The 27,922-nt window shown below is 39.0% G+C and overlaps 1 pseudogene; it reads right to left on the bottom strand.

The window, feature by feature from the left end:
• Window positions 1-198: 198 nt before the first annotated feature.
• On the bottom strand, window positions 199-25,375 carry LOC122229345 (annotated as a pseudogene).
• Window positions 25,376-27,922: the final 2,547 nt, after the last annotated feature.

Genomic DNA, 27,922 nt, shown 5'->3' with positions numbered 1-27,922 from the left:
TATATATATATATATATATATATATATATATATATATATATATTTATTTGTGTGTATTATCCTGTGATTGTACTTATGGTTCCTCTGCTGCGTTGAAGATCTAGGAGCAGAAAAGCCTATGCCCCTCCCCCCCCCAAACCCGCCCATGAACGGTGGCTCTAATGTTGCAGAAAGGTTACAAATAGGCAGTCTGGGCCTTCATTGATCTGGACTATCCATGGCTTCATTGTAAGTGATCATCCTTTTAGGCTCTTGCCTCTGCAGATTCCAAACAGATTCCATTTCTTTAGTGTGATAGACAATAGCAGTCCTCAGGTCAAAAGAACCCCAGCTATCATTTGTTTCTAGACCTCTCTGGTATCTCTGTTCTTTGGTGGAGCCTAACAAAGTGTTTGTAGGAGACACCAGAGGATTTTGATTTTCTCTCTCGTAGTCCTTTGAGAAAAACACTAAAGCACCTTGACTACTGGTGTCTGAGTTTTGCAGGCCACCTATATGACTGGGTCCCAAGGATAAGGCTCCACTCTCATTAGTAGTCCCAGATTTTCGAATGCTACCCAGAATTTGAGGACTAATCTGTTTTTCCAGCTCATAAGCCTTGGGAAATATGGGATGCTCAGTTCCTGAGGGATTATCCTGGCAGATATTCCCCTTGAAATGTCACCTCCATCACTTTATGATCTGATGACTTCCCAATAACTTCCCAAGTCTCAGGGCCAGCACTGGGCTCATTTATAATTGATAAACCCCACTGATTCTGGAAGATAGCCCCCAGGTTTTGCTGATCTGTCTGAGAGGGTAGATCCACTTGTGCTGTGCTCAACAGCACCGTTTGCATATCTGAAGGATAGATGAAAAGGCTAGATTTAATTTGTTCAACAGCCGCTGAAATCGAACTCATGTCCCGGAGAACTGAAGCAGTCCCAGAAGAGATGGGTGTTAGAGTATTAGCAGCAGGAGTTAACAGTGGCTGACCCCCTGGAGAATACACACTTGCATCAGTCCCTGCTGAAACAGGCCCATTAGAAAAGTTGGCCGAAGTAACAGATTTCAGCACTGACACGGGGACCTGGGATATGGGCTTGAAGACTGGGTCTGAGTTTCCCCGGCCGGTGACGAAGAGGAGGAAGAAGATGGTGACGCAGAAGAGTTCTGTACAGTTTTGTTGAGGTTTTCCTTCACTTTGCTTTGCATAACTTACTTTAGGAACTATTTTAAGCACTGCTATTGTCCACTGCAAAAACTGGGGGTGGTTTGAATAGGGTCCAAGAGTCCTCTTTGGAGGTAACAGCAGAAGGATGCTTTCCTTTGGGCCGATGATCAAACTTTTTGCCGCTCACGCCGGGTTTAATATCAGAGCTTTTCCGCAGCATATCACCCACAGCAGGTTTTCCTCGATTTGTTCCTCCAGGCCCAGTTTCCAAATGGGCTTTGAACCATCTACTCGATTTCCCTTTTGTTCACTGTCGTCAGGCCTGAAAGTTTCAAGTCCCTGCTTTAAGGTTGGCGCCCTGGTCTCGTTGCCTTATTTTGTCCTGCCCTCAATGAAGGCTTTCACATCCCTGGGCACTATTGCCCCAGCTTTCCTTTTTTTAAGAGTGGTACATCCGCTCTCAGATCTCACTACCATCATTATCCGCCCCTTTGCCCATATAACCACTAGTAATATAGCCAGAATTATTTGTGGCAACTCCATTTCGAATTGCTACAGTATCAGTCTTCTCTGCAGACTGGTTCTCTCCAGATTTCTTTTCCTAAGACTTCCCATTCTTTTTGTCCATACTGTTCCGAATGACATTCCTGGTTTTCATTCCTGCTTTCCCAAAGGTGCCAGCCTTTACAGTCTGCTTCAGATTAGTGTCTGCGATCTGTGGGTTGCCATTGAGGACCCTGGAAATAGCGTCGGTAGCTCCATCAGAACCCAGGCTCTTTAAAGATACGTCTCTCTCTCCGGCATTACCATTTAGTTCACCATAGCCTGTTTCCTTCTCCGGCGTCTCCTGGTGCTGCTGGAGGGAGTGTTTGTGCTCATGTTTCAACGCCTTGGGCTGGGCCTTGGGGCTGCCCTTGGCTCCATGCTGCGGGCACTGGTGATGGTGATGGTGATGCTGGTGGTGGCTGTGGTTCCGGTTGTAGAAATAATGGTGGTGGTGACGCGGCTGCAGCTGCTGCCGGGGGTGATGGTGCTGAGGCTGTGGCTGGCCAGGCTTCTCCACTGAAAGCGGCCGGGCCTCCCTGGCTGAGGCTGCGGGCTGCAGCGCCCTCAGGATCTGAGCAGGATGTTTCTTAAGGATAAAAGGCACAGTTCGTCAGAAAGACATAACAATTATAAATCTGTTAGCCTTTAATGATAGAATCTCAAAATACACGTAGCAAACGCTGACGGAAGAAAAGGAAGAAATGGATAATCCTGCAATCACCGCCTTGTACATGTAACACTTCTCTTCCAGCAATTGATAGAACAACCAGACAAAAAACATGCAGGAAAGCCACAGAATATCTGACCAACACCGTTGACCACTTTGGTGTAATGGATATTTGTAGAACACTACATCCAACAAGTGTAGAATATGCATTCTGTATAAGTGCACACGGTGTATTCACTAACATAGACCGCATGCTGGGCCACAAAACAAGTCTCAATAAATTTAACAGGACTTAAAGCATACAGACTGTATTCTCTGACTATAATAGAATTAAATGGAAATTGATTATCCAAAGAGATCTAGGGGCACTTGGGTGGCTCAGTCGGTTAAGTGTCTGGCTCTTGATTTCAGCTCAGGTCACGATCTCATGGTTCGTGAGTTCCAGCCCCGCATCGGGCTCCGTGCTGACAGTCTGCTTGGAATCCTCTCTCTCCCTCTCTTTCTGCCCCTCCCCGCCTCAAAAAAATAATAAACTTAAAAAAAGAGATCCAGAAAAACCATGAATATCTAGAAATGAAATAGCATTATTTCTAAATGATTCATGGGCCAAAGACACAAAGGAAATTAGAAAATATTTTGACGGGGCACTTGGGTGGCTCAGTCAGTTAAGTGTCCAATCATGAATCATGATCTCAGGTCATGATCTCATGGTTCATGAGTTCGAGCCCCACATCGGGCTCTGTGCTGACAGCTGACAGGCCGGGAGCCTGCTTCCAATTTTGTGTCTGTCTCTCTCTGCCCTTCCCCTGCTTGTGGCCTCTCTCTTCCTTTCTCTCAAAAATAAATGAACACTAAAAAAAAAGGAAAAATATTTTGAACTGAATGACAATGAATACAACATACCAAAGCTTATAGGAGGCAGAGAGAGAAAGCAGTCTATTGAAAGAATCTATGGATTTATATGCTTATATTAGAAAAGAAGAAATATTTAAAATCAAGGACTAAGATCCCATATTAAGAAAGTAAGAAAAGAAGAGCAGAGTAAAAACAAAGTTAAGTAGAAGGAAGGAAATTATAAAGAGAAGAGAATAAGTCCTTGAAAGAGAACAGACAATAGAGAAAATTGAATCTAAAAGCTGGCTCTTTGAAGAGATCAATGAAACTGACAAACTTTTAGTTAAGACTGATGAAGAAAAAAAAGGAGAGACGGGTGCCTGGGTGGCTCAGTTGGTTGAGCATTGGACTTCAGCCCAGGTCATGATCTCAAGCCCCACATCGGGTTCTGCACTCTCCATGCAGAACCTGCTTCAGATCCTCTGTTCCTCTCTCTCTCTACCCCTCCCCTGCTTGCTCTCTTTCTTTCAAAAATAAACATTTAAAAAAAAAAAGGAGAGAATACAAATCACCAATAGCAGGAATGAGAGATTATCAGCTACAGATCCTTCAAAAATTAAAAGTATAATAAGGAAATTCTATGAACAATTTTATTGCCAACACGTTAAAAATTTTTTTGACAAAATGGACAAATTTATTGGAAAATACACCTTACCAAAAAATGGCACAGGAAAAAAAGTCTGAATAGTTCTAGTGTATGTATTAAAGATTGAATTTATTATCAAAAACTATCTTTCTGAGATAACTCTAGGTCCCGATGGTTACAGTGGTGAAGCCTATGAAAAATTTAATGAAGAAAAAATGTATACAAACTTTTTTAGAAAATAGAAGTGACCACTGCACAACTTATTCTAATGCTAGCATTACCTTTATATCAAAACATTCAAAGAAATTACCATAGATCAATATTTTTCATAATTATAGATATAAAAATCATTAACAAAGTATTAGCAAACAGGTGAAGGGGGTCAAAAGGTACAGATTTTCAGTAATAAAATACCTGAGTCATGGGGATGTAATCGACAGCATGGTGGTTATGGTTAATAATACTGTATTGCATACTTGTAAGTTGGTATGAGAGGAGATCTTAAAAGTTCTCATCAGAAGAAAAAACAGTTTTGCAACTATGTATGTGCTAATTGTGGTAATAATTTTGCAATATATACAAATATTTAATCATTATATGGTATACCTGATCACATATGTCAATTATACTTTAGTAAAAAGAGATAGCAAGAAGGAAGATACATCACAACTAATTAGAGTTCATCCTAGGAATGTAAGGTTGATTTAACATTTGCAATAAGTGTAAATCACTATATTAACAGAATACACTAGGAAAGTCATATGATCATTTTAATAGACGATTAAGAAGCACTTGACAAAATTCAACATTCTTGAATGATATAAATGTTCAGTGAACTAGAAATAGGAAGGAAATTCCTCAAACTGATAAAGGACATCTACAAAAAATCTACAGCCGACATCGTGCATAATAAAGAAGGATGGACTTATTTCCTGCTGAGGATAGGAACAAGGCAGGAATGTATGCTTTCATAACTTGCAATACAGAAGGTGGTGGCTGAACTGAAAAGAACTGCATTTATAATCTTACTTTGCATTTCAGACTATGTCAGTTTGAGCACTTTATACTCTCTGAGGCTGTTTCTGCATCTGTGCTGTGAGTACAATAATGCTTGCTTTGGCAATTGGGTTAAATGCCTAGCACGATGCCTAACATAGCAAAGAGATTAATAAATGTAAGTATTACATTTGTACCTACCCAATAGTCTATAAGCTCTCTGAAGACAGAAACCATTTCTCTTTTATTTATTTCCATTTCAAGGTTTTTTTTTTTTTTTTTTTTTATTTATTTTTGGGACAGAGAGAGACAGAGCATGAACGGGGGAGGGGCAGAGAGAGAGGGAGACACAGAATCGGAAACAGGCTCCAGGCTCCGAGCCATCAGCCCAGAGCCTGACGCGGGGCTCGAACTCACGGACCGCGAGATCGTGACCTGGCTGAAGTCGGACGCCTAACCGACTGCGCCACCCAGGCGCCCCTCTTTTATTTATTTCCAAATCTTCAGTGCTTAGCTCAGTACCTAGAACAAAGTGGATATTATGTAAAAATTTGTTGATTAAATTATTAGGATTGAGACATTGATAAATGGGACCTTAAAGATTCTTCAGCTTTCTAAATGAAATTCCAAGGGTGGGCGATTTCCACTGGAAAATAGTCTTCTTTGGTTTGGGTGAAGTTTGTATTGAGTCATTTACCTCCACTTGATACTTGTCTGCTTTGGGGGAGCCCTGTTAATCATGTATGCTTTGATTGCAAGCTCTGAGACAAAACAGATGCTTTGGCGTGGTATTCAGGACCCTCTCTTCTAAGTCTGCTTCTCAGGTGAGCCGTCCTTCACTCTAGCTAAGTTTATTTCTCCACCTTTCCTTGAACATCTTTGCATTGTACCACTTGAGCCCTTGCTTGGGTCATGTGCTCTGCCTGAAACGCCCCCTTCTCTCTTCAGTCAACATCCTACCCCACCTTCCAGGCCTCTCCCTTAGGAGACTTTCTCCCGTCTGCCATTTACCTGGTCAGAAATGTTTTTTCCCTAGCGTGTTACTTTGGAGGAAATGTAATTAGGGATATAAATCTCTTGCCAATGCAGAAATTCCTCGCCACAAAATAGAGGAAAGAAAGAAAACGGTGGCATGATTGAACCAGATGGCGATGTGCATTACAGGCAATCTGACATACGGTTGCAAAGAAAGAAAGAAACCTCACCCTTTTGTATAGCCAAGCAGGTATAACCCATCGCACATGTGTTCTGGAGATAAATAACTAGTTCTCAAGGAAGAAGACCTGACAGCACCTTTTGTCACACACGGTTCATCCTGAATTCATCTGATAATTGGGTGTTTGCAACTGCCTTTATCCAAAGGAAAAGTAGTAGGACATGCTTTGCATGCCAAGCTTTGCATCTTGAAGCCAGGTGCCCTGCCAAAGTTAGGATCCTACCCTACCATGGAAACTGGGAGCTAGAGGCGCTATGTTCGTTGATTACACTTTAAAGAGACAGCTCCCAAATCCTTGAGGAAAACATTTCTGGGTTGTAAGACTGTCATGAGGCTTATTTAGCTTTTTAGAAGATTTACATATATCTCAAAAAGGCAGTCAAAGAATTTACAAATACAAATTTTCTAAGGTAAATGCTCTAAGAAAAGGGAGGTGGGAAATCTCTTTTTTTATGCACTAGAGAGACTTCAAAAAAATTTTTTTTGTATTTGTTGTTTACCTTAAAAACTCATATAGCCTTTGGGTTAGTACCATTAAAATGTTACTTCACTGATGGAGGTATTTGTGTACTCCTCATCTCTTTTTCCTGCTGGATTGTGGTAGAAAATGTGTCCTATGCATCTGTGCTGTGGCATCTGATGTGTCCCAAGTACATTATTGGAGGTTAATTAAAATTGATTGAATAATCAGTATACCTGTATAGTGTAATATCCCAAGTTTGGTTATATTTCAAAGCCACTTTGTTTTCAGTTGTGAACCATCTAGTCTGCTATTACGGTGTTAAGTTTGATAAATGCACTTTGGAGGAAAGAATTAAAAATCAATTCCAATGGCAAGGTCTACCTACTGCTAATATTTCCTGATGGCTTCTAAATGTCACAGAACCTTCACTGTAGGAAGGACGGCACTAAAATCATGAGTCAGAACACTGATATACATGGAAGAGAAACTACATATGACTTAATCCAGTGAGACCTTCAGCAACCAGAATTCTCCAAGGGAATTATTCCCTAATAAGGTGGTGGTTCACCAAGTGTGCTCCCAGACTAGTAGCAGACTGATGCCCAGGAGCTTATTAGAAATGCACATTTTCAGGCTCCACCCTATACCTTCTGAATCAGAAACTCTGGAGGTGGGGTCCAGCAGTCTGTGTTTTAACAAGCCCTTGGTGGGGGGAGGGTTGATACTCACTCATATTGCAAACCACTGACCTAACGCATCCTTTGCATGCTCTGAATTAACTTCTTCCCTTTGTATCTAGAATTGTACTGATTATGTATCATTCTTGGGAGATTTTGGGAAACAGACAAGCAAATAAATATTTCTTCTCTGGTTCAGGTTGAGAAAGACTGGATGGTATTTTACCTCTTCCATGTTGTATCCCCTCTACGGTAATGCTAATAAGACACAGGACAAAGGGGTGACATGTCTGGGACCTGGAGTCCTGCACATTCCATTTGTGGGCCTGTTGTCTTTCCATTCAGCCCCATCTCTGGCTTTGATCATCAATTAATGAGCATCCCCAATCTCTTCTGGCTCTCATCCTTTGAGTTGTGGTCCTCTGTGGATCGGCCTCAACTTACTCTCTTGGGAACTGCGTCCTCAAGAAGCCCAGATACATTTAATGCACCACATACATGTATTGGAACCTTCCTGTTTTCCTGGTGCTGGTGCTGGAGGAATCAGTGATTTAACAACAGTGCCTATGGTTGCAAAGTTGGAAAGATGCCATGTGTACTTGATTTAGCTAAGCCGAGCAAAACCTAAGAACTTCAATCGTGAATAAAATTGTGAGAGAAAAATAGGATAAAGGCTTCCACTCGTTGAGGGCTTCTTATTTAACATCTGTGGTAGGTTGTGGTTTACACTTCAGAAAGAAAAGCCCAATAAAATGGGGGAGGTGTTGGGGTTGGAGGGGGGAACGTAGAGAAATGGAGCATCCTATAAGGGAATGGCCAAGGAGAACTCCCAGGGGAGATGGTGGGGGGAAGAAGGGACTTAGGATAACATGTCTAATGACAATTTTTATCACTTTGCTTTGTGGTGTGTGATCAGGGCCCATATTGATTAAGGGCAGTATAGCAACTGCCCCTGCAAAAGCTGTCAACAAAATCTGCATGGCTCATTAATGCTCTTAATATGAGTCAATTCTCTTTAGAGAATGCAACTAGTTTTTGAGTCTGGGGTGGTCAAACATCATCAAGAGCAAAAACAGAGACTACATGTGGGGACACCTGACCTCTGGGTTCCTTTAGTCTTTACGAGTGTTAACTTAAAGTTATTGCCATAAAGGCGATGACTCCTGACTGTTTGCTAGCTTTCTTAAGGCCAGGATAGAGACGATGGTTTAATTAAACATAATTCAGAGACTACATTGATTTAAGAAGAAGTTCCCAACACTGGTACTGCTGAATATCAGTATGACTTCACAAAGGTATTCAAGATCAAATGAGGGTAGAAAAGTTCTCTTATCTTTTTCTTAAGATAAAGCCTTCTTTTCAAGATCCATTTTCATTTGACCAAGAGGATAGCATGGCATGGCCCCTTACCCCAGCCTTGGATTATTTAAACTTTCATCCTGGCCTCTTTGCCCACTCCTCAGCTTGGCAAGGCACAGCTAGAGTAGCTCACACTCCACTAGCTAGGGAGATTACTAGGTGATCTTCAGCTACTGTTTACACCAAGGCTGAGGGTCTCTCAATCTCCCCCACCCCTCCCCGCCAGCCTGCCCTAGCACAGAGCTGTCTCCCTTCAATTTCTCACATTTTGATAGACAGCCATTTAACTTCCACTCAGCTGTTTTGATCTCACATGTTCACATCTGCTCCTTAACATTGGTTTCCAAGTATGTGAAAACTTCCATATTGAAGATGATGATTTTGTTTGGTTTAAGAAAACAGAAACATCGTCCAGTTAGAAGCACCCATTTTCTCAGCTATTAGGACTGTGACAAGAACACTTTTTTCTTAGCCCACCCATCACATTAAAAGCTGTCATCCACCCAGAAACTCAAGCCAGAAACTAACAGACCAGCTCTAAACACTTCGCTTCCCTTCAAATCTCACATCAGATCTGTTACCAAACCAAAATAATTTTTTTTTCAAATTGCAGCTAGACTCCACTTCTCTCTATTTCACTGCCATCAATCTAGTCCGTCACAACACCTCTTACTTGGACCATTGCAGTAGTCTCCAGTGTGGTTTCTGTGCATCCATTCTCTTCCTTTAGTTATCACAAAGCAGGGACAGTGTTCTACTTAAAATGTAAATGGACTCATGTCACTTTCCTGCCTAAAACCCTTCACAGATTTCTCAACGAGTTTGGTAAGATCCGACCTCCACCACATGCCTACATAATATTTGACCCTGCCTGGCCCTCCAAGTACATTTTGTGCTATTCTCGCCCCTCCCAACACCTTTGTTTACTAAGTTGTTTACCTAGTTCAGCTGTATTGGGATGAATATAAATAGTATTTGCAGACTTACCAAAGTTTAGCCCATAGCCTTAGCCTGTGGAATTGTTCAGACAGCTCTTACTTAACCATATGCCAATGGCATTTCTAAGTTTTCTCACTAAAGCATTTAACCTTAGATGAAGTTAAATAATGCACCATGAGTTTAGCTATTGTAGAGTTATGTCTTTCCCAGTTAAACTTGGAACTGTTCCCAAAGTGTCAACTGTCTTTAGATTTTTGAAGAGTCATACACATATTTCTTTCAACATTTTAATTTTGGGTCTGTAGCAGTATACAGTGTATCATACAGCCAAAGTATACATCATATGTAATACATCATACAAAATGTCTTATTTCCACCTTGATCACTATGGAAGAATGTCAGACATTAAAAAAAAAAAATCTCAACTTTCTTCAATCTTAATGTTAAAATTTGCTGAGAGATTGCTCAATGCTGTGAGAGTTTTTAAGGAGAAAACAGCTGTGAAGAGCTGCAAATCATAGCTAAGCCAAAAAGTTTGGTGTGTTTCCTTTTAATCACCAGAGACCCCAGAGGATGGACAGTCAGCATGAGACTTGTGTCAAAGAAATGGTAAAAGAGACACATCTAATTGGGCACATCAGTCACTCCTCAGATTGGTGGTTTCCACTTTTCTTAGTCTTAAATGGCAGACTCAAATTGGGTAATTTGAAGAGAGTTTAATAAATGGACTATTTACAGAGGTATAGATCAGGCTGAGGAATAGAAAAAAGTCATGGAACGGTTCCCAGGGATAATTGAACAATGTATATATTTCTGTGGAATTTGGGTCTATTCGTTACAGCACTTAGCCAATTCTGATACATAAGTGATCTTTTAAAACTTATAATTCATTTAATATATATATTACCTATATATTTCACAAATTAATTTTCAGTAGGTAGTATTAAATGTACATGGATCAAAAATCAAAAGGAATAAAAGGTTTACAGTGTTAAGTCTGTCTCCCACTATTCCTCACAGGCAACCATGTTTATTAGTGAATTGTGAATCTTCCACAGATATTTTGTATATAAACAAGCAAACAAAAAGTTATTCTTTCTTTTTTTAATGTTTCTTTATTTTTGAAGGAAAGAGAGATAGAGTGTGAGCAGGGGTGGGGCAGAGAGAGAGGGAGACATGGAATCTGAAGCAGGCTCCAGGCTCTGAGCTATCAGCACAGAGCCTGACGCAGGGCTCAAACTCACAAGCTATGACATCATGACCTGAGCCAAAGTCAGAGGCTTAACGGACTGAGCCACTCAGGCGCCCCTCTTTTTTTTAAATGTAAATCTTAGTAACATTGTAAGTACTTACTCTATATCCCTTTTTGTTCTAAGAATTTTACATTTATTAACTCGTTGAATCCTCTAAAAGATATATGCTATTATAATGCCTAATTTACAGGTGAAAAAGCTGAGGAACAGGGAAGACACATGACTTGTTTGAGATCACACAACTTATAAGTACTGGGGGTAAAATTTTTGCCAAGCTGTCTGATTCCAGAGTTCTTCCTCTTAACCACTAAATTGTATGGTTTCAGAGATAACCAGAATTAACATAATAAATGTATTTTTTCTGCATATATTATAAAGTTAGTATTGTACCCTTCCTATGGTAGAATAATGCATTTTTAAAAAAATATTCCAATACTCTGGTTTCTCTTCAGATCGTGTAAATCTTTTGCCTTTAAAAAAATATTCCAATATGGAACTTGGGAGTGTGATACTAAGTGAAATAAGCCATACAGAGAAAGACAGATACCATATGGTTTCACTCTTATGTGGATCCTGAGAAACTTAACAGAAACCCATGGGGGAGGGGAAGAAAAAAAAAAAAGAGGTTAGAGTGGGAGACAGCCAAAGCATAAGAGACTGTTAAAAACTGAGAACAAACTGAGGGTTGATGGGGGGTGGGAGGGAGGGGAGGGTGGGTGATGGGTATTGAGGAGGGCACCTTTTGGGATGAGCACTGGGTGTTGTATGGAAACCAATTTGACAATAAATTTCATGTATTAAAAAAATAAAAGTAAAAAATAAAAAAAATAAAAATAAAAATAAAAACAACAACAACAAAATAAATAAATAAATAAATAAAAAATATTACATTTATTCCCCTCTACTAATTTGGAAATTATGTACTCTCTATTTCCTAAGTCATTACTCTTAAAAACATAACTTGTATACTCAACAAAGTCTACAATTAGTATTTCTATTCTCATTCAAAATTCAGGAAAAATTTGCCTTTGCTTTGGTTGGGTATCACCCGGAACAACTCTAACTTCTAGGTCTGGAGATTACCAAGGCAGAGATCATATAAACATAAATCTCAGACCCACGTTAGAGCAAGCCTACAGTAGTCATTTCTCAGCAAGTCTGTTGTTATTTTTACAATTTTTTTTCCATGCAGAAAAGAGCAGAAAGAGCTCTCTCTCATATTGGCTCCTTTTGCAAGTACACAGACTTTTCTTCAATGATCCCATAAGTGACTCCTGACTTCCTTCAGTCTAAGGGCGACTCTTCTGTTCCTTAAGTCAGCTAGTCATGGATTCCCCCAAATTCTGGGTTCCTGAAATTGGCTTTTTCTCCCAGAAGCACCAGCTTTTGTCCGTATTTGCCTACTCCTGTAATTTTAACTTACTCTTTATTTTTTTCTGGCCTTTAGGGATATTTTGTACTTCCTTATGGGCCCAGCAGGACATTAAAAAATATATGGGTTGTAATTTACCTAGTAGCTCATCATTTCATGACAATGGAGGAGGGGCTTTTCAGAATGCCCAGTCTGCTTTATTTCCCAAGACAGGACTCATGGAGTGATCTTTTCAAAATGTAAGCTTTGTATCTCTACTTAGAACATTTTAATGGAGTCTCAATAATCTTAGGATAAAGACTAAAATATATCTTTGACATGGACTGTAAAGACCCTCCATAATGTAGTTGTAATTTGGCATTTATTTGAGTTACCGTTTTAGCAATGTCTGGCAGCCAGTCTCCACGATGCCCCTCTGCTCTATGATTCTCACCTCCGTGTATTTATGCCCTGTGTAGTCCTTTCCCATATTGACTGAGGCTGACATATGGAACCTAGTGTACTGTGGAAACTCCTGTGTACGACTCCTCAGGTGAAAGCATGGAAGACATTTTTATTTCTGCCTTGCTGTCTCGGATTATTCATTCTAGGGGAAGCCAGCTGCCATATCATGAGATCACTTAGGCAGCCTTCTGCCAATGGCTATGTGAGGGAGCCATTTTGGAGGTGTATCTTCCATCTCCAGGTGAGCCTTCAACAGGCCAACATCTGTACTCCTGAGAAACCTTAGCCAGAACCACCCTGTGAAACCATTTCCAAGTTCCTGACTCACAGAAATTGTCTGAGATAGTAAATAATCACCGTAGTTTCAAGCCACTGTGTTTGGAGGTAAATTTGTGATGTGGCAGGAGATGATAGATAACCAACACAACGTCCATCTCTTCTCCAACACCAAACACTTTGCACAGCAGAGGTTCTGTCAGGTTTTACTTTTTATTGCATGACCTGTGCCTGGGATACAGCAGGAACTAAATGAATGTTTGCGGAATTGATAAATAAAGCAATGAATGTAAATATTGCGTGCCCAGTGCCCCAGAAATGACCAGAAGAACACCACGCTGGTAAGACATTAGAATAATTACGCTGACATAATATAGTGACCTGTATTTTCCTCATGGACTGAGCAAGTTTGAATCTGGAGTGTGCAAATGTGGAAGATGCTGTATTTATGGGGTTTCAAAATATTTGGACAGTGAAGCACGACGACGGGGATCAGGCTAACTAGTTTTCATCATTAAGCCCTTAAAAGAAAACCAAACATCACAAGTAATCCAAACGATTTTGGTTCTTAGGATTAAAAGATAAAGTACTTTTCTAAAATTTGGGTATGTGGGTATCTCTTGGTATGTATGTATGTGTTCACTGCAGTGATGGTGGTGATGGAGGCCCTGGGGATGACGGTAGGAATTGGGTTGGTAATGGTGTTCGTAAAGGGTGAAAACAACCCAGCAACACAATATTGTATCAACCCACTGAAGAATCTGCTCTTTAGCTGATGGTTTCATCTCACAGACTTTCTCTTCTGCCCTGTGATGATTTACTTCCTATTTCCCAGAGTGCCTCACACCTTCCCTCTGCTTGTCCAGTCTCTACCCTTCCGACAACTAACAGTTCAAGTCCTACCTCCCTGATTTGTCCAGGTCTCCGGGATCACTCTCCCCGAACTTTTATTGCACTTTTTATCTGTGGGTCCCTCATTGGGTTCTTAGTTGGTATTACCTCATATCATGGTTAGTGTGCTATGTGCCTGATTTCCTTCCATGAGACAGAGAGGATTCTTAGCAGGAGCAAGACTTCCTTAGTTGAAGTTACTATTCAGAGCAGTGGAGAGCACACATAGCCTAAAGTAGGGCTGCCTGAGGACGGATGAAAAGAGTTAGTCCCAGAGTCCCTAAGGATCACTTTCAGTTTCCAGACCTAAGCGGTAAGTGGAGAGAGAGACTACAGTGAAGCGAGGGTCAGGAACTGGCCAGGAAGTGAACCAGGAGGCAGAAAAAGATAAGAGGATTCTGGAGTAGCCATGAATATGCAGGATCAGGAGCTCACTTTTTTTTTTCTTTGAAACTGAAGTATGGCTGACACACAGTCCCCTATTAAATGTTTCAAGTGTGCATCGTAGTGATGTGATATTTTTAGACATTATGAAATGATCCCCACGATAAGTCTAGTTAACCATCTGTCATGGTACAAAGTTATTCCAATATTGTTGACTATATTCCCTGTATATTACATCTTCATGACTTACTGATTTTGTAACTGAAGTTTTGTACCTGTTAATCTCTTCGTATTGGGTGCTGTCTACATGGCCCCCAGAACATAACACCCGACTCAGAGTTGGGGACCTGGACAACACGGACAACCTGATAAATTCCTCAAGGATTGGTATTTTCATGTATCTCTTTGTATCTCCAGGGTATTGCATAGTGCTCTAGACATGAGAGCTGCCCAGTACATTTAAAAAATTTTAAACATTACCTAACCTTCTGTTTTAGTGTATTTTCAACTTTTACTGCATTTGTATTTTATCCTCACAGAGCTCTGTCAGGTAAGAATTATAATTTTCATAGATAGATGGAGGATTGAGGCTTATGTAGTTGTAAGTGGCATATATACATCATCCCCGAATAGACCATTTTTTGATGAATCTCCAAAATGAAAATGAAACAAAATTTACCATACCTACTCTAATAGAGCTCACTTAGACAAACCTTAATGAGTAGAGAAGAATCATTTGTAATCAGAAAATAAATTGTATACAAGTAGGATTTGCTGACTAACATGATTTTGTTCCTTAAGATATTTTTCCATTCGTGACAAATGTCTAAATCATTAGCTCTGAATTAATAAGGTCCAAATTAATAAGATTCGATTGCTATGTGATATGTTAAAATATTAACTTGTGCTTGTTCCTATACCTGTTCCTTCTGCCACTTCAAGCAAGTATCTAAGGCCCAGAAAATTCCCGAGATTTTATTTATTTTATTTTATTATGTTATATTTTAATTTAACTTTTAGAGAGGGAGAGCCCGTGTATGTGAAAGAGAGTGCAAGCGGCAGGGGGGAAGAGGGAGAGAGAGAATCTTTTTTTTTTAATGTTTATTTATTTTTGACAGAGAGAGAGACAGAGCATGAGCGGGGGAGAGGCAGAGAAAGAGGGAGACACAGAATCAGGAGCAGGCTCCAGGCTCTGAGCTGTTAGCACACAGCCTGACGCGGGGCTCGAACTCACAGACCATGAGATCATGACCTGAGTCGAAGTTGGACACTCAACCGACAGAGCCACCCAGGCGCCCCGAGGCAGAGAGAGAATCTTAAGCAGGCTCCATGCTGAGCATGCTCAATGTGGGGCTCGATCTCACAACTGTGAGATCATGACCTGAGCTGAAATCAAGAGTCAGACACTTAACCAACTGAGCCACCCAGGCACCCCTAGTTCCTGGAATTTTAATCTATTTTTCACTTTAAGGATTTTGGCAAGGCTAGAACCTAAAGCTGCTTGAAGTCAAAGGATCTTCAGGTCTTTGTTGGAGCCTAAATTCACTGAAGAGATTATGCCATATGCCTTTGAGGGGCAGTTAGGGAAGAGAAGAGCGGATATACAGCAGAGGTCCCAACCCTATCCACTGAGAAATGTCTTTGGGACCCACAATGTTTTTAAAATGCTTTAATTTGAATGGCTGTAAGTGGGGTGAACTCAACTTGGCACAGTCCTTTCCTCCTTATGACACTTGATTTGGGAATTCTCAGAGTCTTTTGGGCTTTTCTGTCATGTGCTATAGTCCTTTCCATATTAGCCACCATAGGAATCAGGTCTTCCAAGATTAGCTGAACTCTTACCCCCATCAGCTCTGTGCACCCCCTAATCCTTCTGTCCCTTCTTCTACCTGTCTCCTTAAACTCTCACTGCATCTTCTAGAACTCAATCATCAGCAAAATCCTCTGTACTCTCAGTATCTTCTTTTCTTTTCTTACCTAATTGCAATGGTTAGGACTTTCAGTACTATGTTGAATAGGATGGTAATAGTGGGTACCCTTGTCTTGTTCCTGATTCTAGAGATTTCAACTTTTCACTATTAAGTGTGATGTTAGCTGTGGTCTTGTCATGTATGGCGTTTATTATACTGAGGTATGTTCCCCACTCAATCCTCTCTGCTGAAAGTTCTTTTTTATAATAAAAGGATGTTGAATATTGTCAAATGTCTTTTCAGCACATATTTAGATGATCATGTGATTTTTATATTTCATTTTATTAACATGGTATGTCACGTTGATTTGCATATGTTGAAATATCCTTGCATCCCAGGAATAAATCCCACTTGTTAATGTTGTATAATCTTTTTAAAGTACTGTTGAATATGTTGTGCTAGCATTTACTTGAGAATTTTTGCATCTGTATTCATCAGAGAAATTGGCCTGTAGTTTTCTTTTCTTGTAGTGCCCTCATCTGGCTTTTGTATGAGGGTAATTCTGGTCTTTTAAAGTGAGTTTTGGAGTTTTCCATTTTCCACTTTTTGGAAGAGTTTGAGACGGATTGTCATTAATTCTTCTTTAAATGTTTGGTCAAGTTCCCTCATGAAGGCAGCTTTTTTGAGCTTTTCTGCGTTGTGAAGTTTTTGACTCAATCTCTTTATTCACTATTGGTCTGTTCAAATTTTCTATTTCTTAATGATTCAGCCTTATCAGCTTGTATGTCTCTAGGAATTAATCCTTTTCATCTGGGCTGTCCAACCTGTTGGTTTATAATTCATAGTTCATATTAGTTCTCTAATGTTCATGTAATCCCTTATCATCCTTTATATTTGTGTGGTAATATCTCTTCTTTCATTTATAATTTTATTTATGAATCCTCTTTTTAGTGGGAAAGTCTGGCTAAAGATTTGTTAATTTTGTTTATCTTTTTAAAAGTCCAATGCTTAGTTATGTTGATCTTATCTATTTTTTTCCCACTCTCTATTTATTTATGTTCTAATCTTTGTTATCTTCTTCCTTCTGCTAACTCTGGCCTTAGTTTATTCTTCTTTTTCCATGAGGTATAACATTAAGGTTTTTTTTTCTCTCAAACATTAAGGTTTTTAAAGTATATATACATATATCTTTTTTCCCTATGTGGTATTTATTGCTATAAAATTCCCTTTTAGAACTGCCTTTGCTGCATCTCAGATGTTTTGGTATATTGTACTTCCTTTTTGTTTGTTTCAAGAGATTTTTAATTTCTCTTTCAAATTCTTCTTTAACCTGTTATGTGTTCAGGACTATGTTGTTTAATTTCTACATATTTGCTAATTTTCCAATTTTTCTCCTGCTATTGACTTCTAGTTTCATACCTTTGTGGTCAGAAAAGATACCTGGTATAGTGTCAGTCTTTTAAAATTTGCTAAGATTTGTTTTATGAAATAACATATGGTCTATTCTGGCAAGTCTTTCATGTGTATTTTATGAATAAAGGAATTAACTCCTTTATTATTTGATATTACCTTCTTTGTCTCTTGTTACAATTTTTGCTTATAATCTAATTTGACTGATATAACTATAGTTAACTCTGTTAACTATAGGTATCCTTAAAGTTGAGGTGAGTCTCTTGTATGTAGCATATAGGTTTGGGCTTTTAAAATTTTTTTTTAATCCATTCAGCTATGCTATGTCTTCTAGTTGGAGAATTTAATCATTTACATTTGTTTGTTTGTGTATAGAGCACGCATGAATGAGGGAGAGGACAGAGGGAGAGAGAGAGAAAATCTCAAGCAGGTTCCATGCTCAGCATTTGATCCCACAACCTTGGGATCATGTCCTGAGCCGAAATCAAGGGTCCGATGTTCAACCGAGTCACCCAGTCACCCCTAATCCATTTACATTTAAAACAATTATCAATAGGTAAGAACTTACCATCTTACTATTTTCTGGTTCTTTGTTTTTGTTTTTGTTTTTTTGTTTTTTTGTTTTTTTTGGTTCCTTTCTTCTTCTCTTGTTTTCTTCCTTTGATGATTTTCTGTAGTGGCATGCTTTGAATCTCCTCTCTTTATCCTTTATCTATTGTGGATTTTTGCTCTGTGTTTGCCATGAGGCTTACATACAATATCTTATAGATATTACAGTGTATTTTATACTGATAACAACTTAACTATGATTGCATACATAAACTCTCCCCTTTTAGTCTCCACACCTCATTTTGTTTTTGTTTGTTTGTTTGTTTTTTAAAATTTTTTTTAACGTTTATTTATTTTTGAAACAGAGAGAGACAGAGCATGAATGGGGGAGGGTCAGAGAGAGAGGAAAACACAGAATCTGAAGCAGGTTCCAGGCTCTGAGCTGTCAGCACAGAGCCCGACGTGGGGCTCGAACTCACGGACCATGAGATCACGACCTGAGCCAAAGTCAGATGCTTAACCGACTGAGCCACCCAGGTGCCCCATTTTGTTTTTGATGTTACAATCTACACTTTTTATATTGTATATCCAGTAACAAATTATTGGAGCTATAGTTATTTTTAATATTTCTATCATATACCATTTATACTAGAGTTAAGTGATTAACACACTACCATATTATAATATTGGAATATGCCCTTAGCATATGAATTATAATTATTTTAAATTCTTCATCTGATAATTCTAACATTCCTGACATGTCTGGTTCAGATGCTTTCTCTGACTCACCAAACTGTGTTTTTTGCCTTTTGGTATGCCTGGTAATTTTTTCTTGGTGGTCAGACATGATATCGTGGGCAAAAGGAGCTGCTGTAAATAGGTCTTTTGTAATGGGGTGGTGAGGTGTGGGGCAAGGGGAAGCCTTCTATAGTCCTATGATTAGGTCTCAATTTTTTAAAATATATATTTTTTAACATTTATTCACTTTTTGAGAGACAGAGACAGAGCATGAACAGGGGAGGGGCAGAGAGAGAGGGAGACACAGAATCCGAAAGGGGGTCCAGGCTCTGAGTTGTCAGCACAGAGCCCGACGCTGGACTTGAACTCACGAACCCATGAGATCGTTACCTAAGCTGAAGTTGGACACTTAACCAACTGAGTCACCCAGGCGCCCCACTTAGGTCTCAATTTTTTAAGTGAACTTATGCCTCTGGACTGTGAACTCCACAAGTGCTTCTCAGTTTTTTCTCTTCTCTTAGGTGGGTCAGGATTGCTAGAGTGGACTGGAATTGGGTATTTGCTTCTCCAAGGTCAGTTAGCCTCTGATAACACCCCAGCAGGTTAGGTTCTGGCTGACTACTTTCTCCTAAAGGCAGGCCTTGTTAAAAAAAACAAAAAACAAAAAACAAAAAAAACAGTGTTCTGGTTTTTTTTAAGAAAAACAGTGCTTGGGGCGCCTGGGTGGCTCAGTCGGTTAGGCGTCCAACTTCGGCTCAGGTCATGATCTTGCGGTCCGTGGGTTCATGCCCCGCGTTGGGCTCTGTGTTGACAGCTCAGAGCCTGGAGCCTGTTTCAGATTCTGTGTCTCCCTCTTTCTCTGACCCTCCCCTGTTCATGCTCTCTCTCTCTCTCTCTGTCTCAAAAGTAAATAAATGTTTAAAAAAAATTAAAAAAAAAAAGAAAAGAAAAACCGTGCTTAAGAAAAAGAGTGCTCTGGCATAAGATTATTTCTTTCCTCCTCCACATGCCAGAAGTTGAGGGCATTTTTCTTCGATATTTACTGTGAGAACATTTCAAGTTCCTGGAGGTAAATCTCACAATATTGTGGGGCCCCACCTGTGACAGGTCCTTCTGGAGTTTTTAACTCTCAGAGTTGTTCATACTGAGACTCCAACAATTCATCAGTGACAAATTAGGCTTTCCTACCCTGGCACCTATTTCCTGCGTATTTCCACTCATGAGTCTCTGCTTTGGTAAGCCGTGACTCCGTGAATTCACCTATCTGTTTCTCTAATCTTGGGGCAGTTTGCCATGTGTCCTCATCTCTTATGGATCCTGGAAGGGAATGTTACTTTTTCCATCTTTTAAGTTTTTCACTTGTTAGGATAAAGCAGAGACTTCTGTTTTTTGGGTTTTTTTTTTAATGTTTATTTAGTTTTGAGAGACACAGAGACAGAATGCGAGTGGGTCAGGGGCAGAGAAAGAGGGAGGCACAGAATCCGAAGCAGGCTCCAGGCTCTGAGCTGTTAGCACAGAGCCCAACGCGGGGCTCGAACTCATGAGCTGTGGGATCATGACCTGAGCCGAAGTCAGACGCTCAGCCGACTGAGCCACCCAGGTGCCCCTAAAGCAGAGACTTCTAATATCCTTATATGTGCCAAGAAGGGAAGTCTCATGGTAGTCACTTTTTGCCTTTTCAGTGGCCTAGTTAACAATTTTTCATATTAACTTTTCTCTGATAAAATAACTGGAGACCCATCAGCCAGTCTTTGGTGTTTACCCAAAAGAAAAGAAAGCCTATGTCCATACAAAGACTTGTACATGGATGTTCACTTCAGCTTTATTCCTCATAATGCAAAACTGGGAACAACTCACACATTCATTAACATGGAAATGAATAAATAATCATGGTGTATTTACGTGGAATACTATTTAGATATAATGGAACAAAATACTTATACACCAACAATATTAATGAACTCTAAAAGTCAGTAAAATAAACCAGATATAGAAGGCTCATCCTATCCAATTCCATTTACATGGTATTCTAGGAAGTATAATGATAGAAAAAGATCAGTGGTTGCCAGAAACCTGAGATAAGTGTAGGGGATTGCCAAGTGACATGACAGAATTTTGGTGGTGATGGTAATATTCTATCTTGTTGATGATTACACAACTACTTGTTTTTAAAACTAATTGAAATGTACATGTGAATTTTGTGAATTTTATTTCATGTTAATTATACTTCAAGAAATAAACTATACCTCAAATAACACGTGGAAATTGGATTTAAAATATACAATTTACAGTAGTTTCAAATCTATGAACTACTTAGGCATAAAGTTCACAAAAGATAATGTAAGACCTGTATGCTGAGGTCTACAGGTATGCTAAGAGAAATTAAATATCTAAATAAATGTTGAGATAACTGTTAACAGATTAAAAGGTTCATTCTTTTTTTAAGATGTCAATTCTCTCCAAATTGATTTATAGATTTAATAGAATTCCAATAAAAACTCCGTAATTTTTTTTAATGAAAATTGAAAAACTGATTCTAAAATTTATATGGAAATGCAAATGATCTAGAATAGCCAAAACAAGTTTGTAAAGAATAAAACTGATAGGGGGCGCCTGGGTGGCTCAGTCGGTTAAGCGTCTGATTTCAGCTCAGATCATGATCTCACCATTCATGAGTTCAAGCCCCGCATCAGGCTCTGTGCTGACAGCTCAGAGCCTGGAACCTGCTTCAGATTCTGTGTCTCCCTCTCTCTCTGCCCATCTCGTGCTCACACTCTGTCTCTCAAATATGAATAAATGTTAAAAAAATTAAAAAAATAAAAATAATAAAAAAGGAATAAAGCTGACAGACTCACACTTTCTGATTTTAGACTTCTTACGAAGCTACAACAATCAAGACAATGTGGTATTGGCATAAAGACACACAAATAAATCAATGAAACAGAATAAGAATCCAGGAATAGACCAACATATATATAATCGATTCTGAGAAAAGTGAAAAGGTAATTCTTTTATTTATTTATTTATTTATTTATTCATTTAATTTAATTTATTGCCAAGTTAGCTAACATACAGCATACACAGGTGCTCTTGGTTTCAGGGGTAGATTCCCATGATTCATCGCTTCCATCAGTGCTCATCCCAACAAGTGCCCTCTTCAATGCTCATCACCCATTTTCCCCTCTCCCCCACTCCTCCCCCATCAACCCTCAGTTTGTTCTCTGCATTTAAGATCTTTTATGGTTTGCCTCCCTCTCTGTTTGAAACTATTTTTTCCCCTTTCCTTTCCCCATGATCTTCTGTTAAGTTTCTCAAGTTCCACATATGAGTGTAAACATATGATATCTGTCTTTTTCTGACTGATTTCACTTAGCATAACACCCTCCAGTTCCATCCATGTTGTTGCAAACAGCAGGACTTCATTCTTTCTCATTGCCAAGTAGTATTCCATTGTATATATAGACCACATCTTCTTTATCCATTCATCAATTGATGGACATTTGAGCTCTTTCCATAATTTGGCTATTGTTGAAAGTCCTGCTATAAACATTGGGTTACATATGCCCCTATGAATCAGCACTCCTGTATCCTTTGGATAAATTCCTAGTAATGCTATTGCTGGGTCATAGGGTAGGTCTATTTTTAATTTTTTGAGGAGCCTCTGCACTGTTTTCCAGAATGGCTGCACCAGTTTGCATTCCCACCAACAGTGCAAGAGGGTTCCCACTTCTCTACATTGTCTCCAACACCTGTTGTTTCCTGAACTGTTAATTTTAGCCACTCTGACCTGTGTGAGGTGGCATCTCAATGTGGTTTTGATTTGTAGTTCCCTTATGATGAGTGACGTTGAGCACCTTTTCATGTGTCTGTTGGCCATCTAGATGTCTTTGGGAAAGTTGTCTACTCATGTCTTCTGCCCATTTCTCCACTGGATTATTTGTTTTTCAGGTGTTGAGTTTGGTGAGTTCTTTATAAAGTTTGGATACTAACCCTTCATCCGATATGTCATTTGCAAATATCTTCTCCCATTCCGTCAGATGCCTTTTAGTTTTGTTGATTATTTCCTTTGCTGTGCAGAAGTTTTTATCTTGATTAGGTCACAATAGTTCGTTTTTGCTTTTGTTTCCCTTGCCTTTGGAGATGTGTTGAGCAAGAAATTGCTGAGGCAGAGGTCAAAGGGTTGTTGCTTGTTTTCTCCTCTCAGGTCTTGATAGTTTCCTGTCTCACATTTAGGTTTTTCATCCATTTTGAGTTTATTTTTGTGTATGATATAAGAAAGTGGTCCAGTTTCAGTAAAAGGTAATTCTTATGAGAAAGAATAGTCTTTTCAACAAACTGGGCTGGAATATATATTTGGATGTCCATATGGAAAAGTAAATTTATTAATCCATACTTTACATGATACACAATAATTAATGAAAAATAAATCATAAACTTAAGTGTAAAACCTAAAAATTATAATACTTCTAGAAGAAAATAGGAGAAAATCTTAGTGACCTTAGGTTAGGTAAAGATTTCTTAGACAGAATACCATAAACACAATCCGTAAAAGAATTTGATCAATTAGATTTTGTCAAAATGAAGAACCTCTGTTCTTTGAAAGGTGCTGTTAGAGGATGAAAGACAAGAAATAGCTTGAGAGAAAATATTCACAAATCACTTATGTGTTCCTGTGGTGGGAAGAAGACATTCTTCTACTTTTTTTCTGACTACAAGTTCTAATTTTTCACCATTTATTGAGAGATTTGTTATTTGCTCTTGATAAACACTCTATTATGCCTAGAAGTTTACTCATATTCCAGTTTTAATTAGAGGTTTTATCAAAAACAACTAATGGATCTTATCAAATCTTTTTTTCTTTTTCAGGCATGTGTTGATGAAGGTTTTACTTATCCATTTCTGTATCCTTCTGTATCCAGAAGCTGTGTTACCCCAGTAAGGATTAGTGGGCTGAAGGAGAGAGAGAGAGAAAGGCTCATAAACTACATTTTCTCTGTTTCACATCCTACAAATAATTTCATTCTGCACTAAAATAAACTCTTAATCTGAGGTTTTTCTGCTGATGGAAGACAGAGGCCATGAGAATAAGCTCGTTTGTGGGCTGCAGACCTGAAAGAAAATGGTTCTTAGTCCCACTGCAACATGTAAAGCTTTTTATATTGAAAATTTTCTTAATGAGAGAGCTTGTTCTTTGATGCCCACCTGAGTTACTACTCTGTGGCTTGTGCTGTTAGTTTGAACAAAAACACTATTCCGGAAAGAGATCTAAGTCTACTTGATCGATTGAGATAAAGACTGAAAATAATTGTTTTCCCCCAAGAGAAGCAATGGTAGAGTCTCCTTGTAGAGAATTGCTGTGCTCTATGGGATCCATCATCAGCAAGGTAATTGTCAATAATGTGGTGGCCTTAAACAATTTCCAGGAACGATGGGGCATCATGGGCAGTACATATCCCTCTCTAATAATATAATTTAATGATTCTTCCATTAAAGAAAATCTTTCCCCAGTCTTTGGAAAGAAACGGTGTTCATGAAATGTTTGCTCAAATATGACTGAACGTAACTCCCTTCTCCCATAAAATATGTGTTTTATGAAATGGAAACAAAAACATGGTCCCACTCTGCTAGTGGATGAGAAGGCTAATAAAAGATTGGAAATATTAAAATCTCACTGTCTATGGTAGGCATGTCACTCAGTGTGACTCCTAAGGGATCCCCCCACTCACCAGGGAGCAGAATTCTGTCCTTTTCTTCCCGCGATTGAACACGCAAGTGCTGAGCAATTTCAAAGGACCAGGCTCTTTGCTAGTTCCTATTGGGCGTACAGTGTTGACAGAGATGGAGGTCTAAAACACATGGATGAACGTACTTCACTTTCTCTTTGAAAGAATCAAAAGTTGAGTGACGCAGAAAATGACTGGCTTACAGTCGCCTTGTGGCAGACATAGAAGGAGTAGTGAACTTGCTAACAGAGCAGTCCTGCCCCAATGAGTTCCAGTTTCCTCATCTATACATTGGACAAATGGACTCATTTATTTAACAAGGTTGCAAGTTCACTGCACTTTTTGTGGTCTTTCTTGGTTGGATGAAATTGAGGAGCTACAGCTAAAGGTTTTTACTCTTCTTGGCAAACTGGCAAAAGCTTCCAAGTGGAAAAGACACACAGAACATGGATTTTGGATCTCTACAGCCCTGCATTTGAATCCTGCTTCTTCCATTAACCACCTGTGTGGTTTGGTGAAAGTTACTCAATCTTTTAATCCACATCAGTTTATGGGAATACTCATGCCTACTTTCTATATTTTTCTATAAGTGATATAAAATATTTAAATTATCTGCTGTGCCTCACGCAAAAAATATACTTGATAAATATTAGTTACTATCACAAACATCAAAAGATGCCAAAAATAAGGCATTTTCTAAATACAAACCAGTAATAAAGACAATCAATGTTCTAGAAGTTCAAAGAAAGAATTCACCCAACATCTCTGTTAGATTAGTATCTGTGATAGTGCTGCATAACAAGCACCCCCCACAATCTCAGTGGCTCAAAACAGTAAATGGTCAGTTTTTGTTAATAAATGTCAAACTGGTGGATCTTGGCTAGACTCACCTGGATTGGGCTGGATTTCAGGCTTCGATTCAGAGTCATACCTGCTCAATGGATTTTCATTTGGCTACCTTAATTATACTCTTCTCATGGCAAAGATTTGAATCTCCAAGAGGGCTGGTTAAACTCTTAAAAGTTTAACTTAGAACAAGCACCATCATATTTGCTCATATTCCATGGGCCAATGTATGTCACAAGGCAAAGTCCAAAATAAATAGAGTGGGAAAATATATTTCTTTCACAGTGAACTTGGCAAAGTTGTAGAAGGAAGAAAAAATCATGAACACATATTGCACTCTACCAGTCCAGAGAAGGTCTTCCTAGAGAGGTATGATCTGAATTCTACATTAGAGAAAAGATATTCATAAAAAAGTGGAATGGAACAGAATTCATAAAACAGGCTTTCAGGCAGGGAAGACAATGTAAGTGAAGGTACAGTTATCAAATTCTTCATAGCATCTTCAGGGAAAAAAATAAGAAGACAAGGTTAACTGAACTAGATGATCCACATTTATAAAAAGTGGAAGAAGTTTGAAAGTAGTATGGGCTATATTGTCAAAGACTTTGCATAGCTACTTATGCAAAGCACTACTAGTAAACACTGAATTGTATTGAAACGCATAAGCAATAGGGATCAATGGATGATTACTGAGAAAGACGAAGGCATATGCAAAGAAATATTTTACAAAGTTAACTTTGAATTGGACTGTAGGACATATTAATCAGGAAATATACTGGGGACAGGGAACCTAGTTAAGAACCGACTGTTGTAGAGGTTTGGGGGATGAGAACCCAAAGTAGAGGTTTAGAGGATAGAAATAAAATAACCGCTGTGTTAAAGAAAAATTGAGAAGTCTTCTAGAAAGTATGTCTTTTTCATTGTGGGTAACTAAAACTCAGTTTGGACTAACTTATGATAAGAGAGCTTTCACTATTGGAATTTGGAGATATTTTGTAGACCCAGCGTCAGGACTGGAGTTCAGTCTCAGAAACAACCGGGATCAAATTTTGAACTCCATCACGTATTTTCTCCATTTCTCATTTCTGCTCCCCTCTCTCTGTTTGCTCATTGTTCCTTTCTCTCTTTAGTCACGATTCCTCAACTTCTCCCATGCATACATAGAAAATCTGGTCACTGACAGCTCCCAGATCCCAAACTTCAATCTAAGCATCCAGAAAGGGAGTGATCCAAGTTTCTATTTCCCATGGATGAACCACAATTGAGAACATAGGTTGGGCCAGTTTCTATCTCTGAACCAATGAACAGTGGACAGGAGGCAGATCTTCTCGAATAATTATTGCAACTCTAGTAGTAACTATGTGGTGGGAGCAGAAGGGCAGTCAAAATGGAATGACAGACAGTCTGAATGAGTTCTTACAGTCATAAATGCTTGATGGCTATTTATCTTTCTAGGGATCCATAAAAAATACTTTAATGTTTGAGTCTGGGAGAATACTGGTAGCTCCTGATGGCATTGCTGGGCTTTGGAAAAAGATTGTAAACTTGTTTGTGGATTTGCCAATGTCATGGAACATCCAGACAGAACTATCCAGCAGACAGTGGGAGATGTGGTACTAATACTGAGCAGAGTCCTGGGTTGTGGTTATGGAGTTCTCATGCTCCGAGTTGAGAGATCAAGCCATGAGAATACAAAAGCATGCAGGGAAAGCAGACAATCAGGGATTAACCTGTTTAATATGGCCACAGGTAGAATACTAAAGGAGGAAATATAATGAGAGAAATGTCACAAAATGTGGAAATAACACCTAGAAGATATGGTCTCCCAAAGACAAAGGAGGAAACTTTCCATGGTGAGGTCAACAGAACCTAATACCACATAACAACTCAAGAGAATGCCACAATTTAGGTAAAGCAAGAAGCAAGTAATCATTTCAGTTAGGATGTTAGCAGAAAATAATAGAAAACTCAGACCTACCTGGCTAATTGAAAATGTATTTATTCTCACAGATAACAAGAAGTTCTGGGAAGGGATATTGATATTTTCAGGAATCCTAGTCACTGAAGTTTCTGACACGAGTTTAGGGAAAATTCACAGGCAATGGAGGTTTTCTGAGTGCTTATAAAATATCCTGTTTATTCAGTTAGGAGGGTTTAGATACAACCCTGATTTGTCTTGATTCATGAATTAACTTACTCTATTATCTTACTGATTAGAAATCAGAAGATTCCTGAACACTGGAAGCACAGTGTGGCAAGAAAGCAAGTTACCTCATTATTGAACCTTTCATAAACATGAATGAATGAGACTTTCTAATATGTGGCTTTCCACTGAAGAGATGTTATGGGCACAGTCATAATGCCCTTGAGTTTCTCACTGTATGGCTACTATAGGAGCGGGGTCAGGCATCACTTTCTTTAAGTAGCCCCTCTTGTTTTTTAGGAGTGGTGGTCAAAGTGAGATGTAGCTGCCCCACAAAGATTTCTGCTCTCTGGTCAATACTGAAACAGGGTTCCAGAATTGTCTCCTTGGGCTGTTGAAAATGAAACTCAAGAGGACTTTACTTGTTTGGAAGTATAAAATCTTAACCCTGATCTTGACTATTAACATTTTGTTCCTATTTATAAAT

The sequence above is a fragment of the Panthera leo genome, chromosome C2 (genome assembly GCF_018350215.1).
Source record: "Panthera leo isolate Ple1 chromosome C2, P.leo_Ple1_pat1.1, whole genome shotgun sequence".
Classification (NCBI taxonomy): domain Eukaryota; kingdom Metazoa; phylum Chordata; class Mammalia; order Carnivora; family Felidae; genus Panthera; species Panthera leo.
Note: the sequence above shows the minus strand (reverse complement) of the source record. Positions and strands in the feature narration are given on the sequence as shown.